This window comes from Acanthisitta chloris, unplaced genomic scaffold (genome assembly GCF_000695815.1).
Source record: "Acanthisitta chloris isolate BGI_N310 unplaced genomic scaffold, ASM69581v1 scaffold24549, whole genome shotgun sequence".
NCBI classification, from domain to species: Eukaryota; Metazoa; Chordata; class Aves; order Passeriformes; family Acanthisittidae; genus Acanthisitta; species Acanthisitta chloris.
In genome coordinates this window covers 17,755-19,863 of record NW_008693446.1, presented here as the reverse complement: position 1 = coordinate 19,863, position 2,109 = coordinate 17,755, and the positions used below count along the sequence as shown (strand labels likewise).

General features: G+C 41.9%; 1 pseudogene across 1 annotated transcript; it reads left to right on the top strand.

The window, feature by feature from the left end:
- The first annotated feature begins 569 nt into the window (after positions 1–569).
- On the top strand, positions 570–1,013 carry LOC103810191 (annotated as a pseudogene). The gene has a single exon (XR_624803.1). The product of XR_624803.1 is annotated as an ephrin-A5 pseudogene (transcript).
- Positions 1,014–2,109: the final 1,096 nt, after the last annotated feature.

The window sequence follows — 2,109 nt, the reverse complement described above, 5'->3', positions numbered from 1 at the left end:
AAGCCATGCAGACCTTTCTTTGCCTCTTGACAAACTGCTGCTAATTATGAAGAAAAAGTAACCTGTTTGTGCTCCTGTAGTAACTGTGAGTACTTGCAGTCAAATCAGCTTTCAGCACAGGGGTGATTATTGCCTGATTCAGAAAATAAGATATGTTTGGCTTATTTATTTGCATGCATTTGCAAGTGTTTATGTGGACACTGATTTGTGAAGGCTGATACAGTTTGGGTTTTTTTGCTTCTTGCTTTCTTCAATTAAAAAAACAAACCCACAACCAAATAAAGCAGATGCTTACTTGGTTTGTTTATCCAATAAACCATGGGGAAAGATAGCTTATAACTTGATGTGTGTTAGCAACAGACACATTCTATAAGAGAACAGAACAAAACCTTTTTCCAGAACGTTGTATGATCACAGTCGTGCATAATCAGTCTCTGATAGCTCTGATGAATTGTAAGGGTTATTTTTGAGAGTGAATGTGCATGGCTGCAGTGAAATGAAGTGCCATTAGTGATGCCCCTTTTATGAGAATGTTACCCTGCTACAAGGTCATCCTGAGTTAACTGTGCTTACGTTTGAACTCTTCCTGTGATTTCAGATTCCAGCGAGGCGACTACCACATCGATGTCTGCATCAACGACTACCTGGATGTGTTCTGCCCTCACTATGAAGACTCAGTGCCAGAAGATAAGACCGAACGCTATGTTCTCTACATGGTGAACTTTGATGGCTACAGCTCCTGTGATCACACTTCCAAAGGGTTCAAGAGGTGGGAGTGTAATCGGCCGCATTCCCCGAATGGACCATTAAAGTTCTCGGAAAAGTTCCAGCTCTTCACACCCTTCTCACTAGGATTTGAGTTCAGGCCAGGCCGGGAATATTTCTACATCTGTGAGTACATAGAGATTTACCACTGTTGCGCAGCAGGTGTAAGAAACCCAGCTAATTTTTCACCTATGCTCTGTGAAAATACAGAGGGCCAAATGGTGTATGATGCAGATGTCTTACAGTGAACACAGGCTTAACTATCTCCAGATACATTAGCTAGAAATCTAGCTAGTGAAAATGAGATTAAATCACAGCTTCTTTTCTCACATGAAATAGCATGTCAGCCTGTTCACTGAACCACAGGTGGCTTTTAAAGTAAAATGCACCATTACTTTTATTTCAGCACTCTGAGGTGGAGGAGGATGGGGAAAGATGGATGGGATGGAAGCTGTCCCCAGATACGAGGAAAAATAATTAATCTCTTGCATGTGAAATACCTGGATTTTCTTGGTCGCTTAGATGAAATATTCTCCCAACCCAAGGAAAGTGAGGCCTATATAGCTTTTAAGTGGTATTATGTTGCTGATATCTGTAGTCCAGGGGTATTTAAAATTGTAATTTCTTTGGGTAAATACTACTGGTACCTAGCCAAGTGGCTCCTTTTTCCCTACTTTCCTTCCCATGGCCCCGCCACTTTTTCATGGATGAGTGCTTTCTGTCAGTGTGGGCGATGGGACCCAAGGAAAGTGAGGCCTATATAGCTTTTAAGTGGTATTATGTTGCTGATATCTGTAGTCCAGGGGTATTTAAAATTGTAATTTCTTTGGGTAAATACTACTGGTACCTAGCCAAGTGGCTCCTTTTTCCCTACTTTCCTTCCCATGGCCCCGCCACTTTTTCATGGATGAGTGCTTTCTGTCAGTGTGGGCGATGGGAGTGTTCTGGGAGCAGGAGGCAAGCAGGTGAGGAGGCTTGCATCAGGGCTGCTCCAGGCACCCAGAGGAGACGCAAGAAATAATATCTGGGTCTAAGGAAGTAAAAATGTCAGGAGGTTAAAAACCACTGGGTTAAGCAAACTGATTCCCTACTGTGTAGTTGATACTGTTTTAGCTGCCTCATTTGTTTAATACTCCCAACAAATGCTTCATCAATTCATTTTGTACCTGCATCTTCCAATCCTCACACGTTTTGACTGCTCCAGCGAAATATTTTTTCTCTTTTTAGTGTTAGACTACAGAGTTGAAAGCTTTAGACAGATTGTAGATCCCAATAAATATTACTTTCATATGTGTAGCTGGCCTTTCTACTGTGAAACAGTCATTCCACCTCATTTCACCAGAG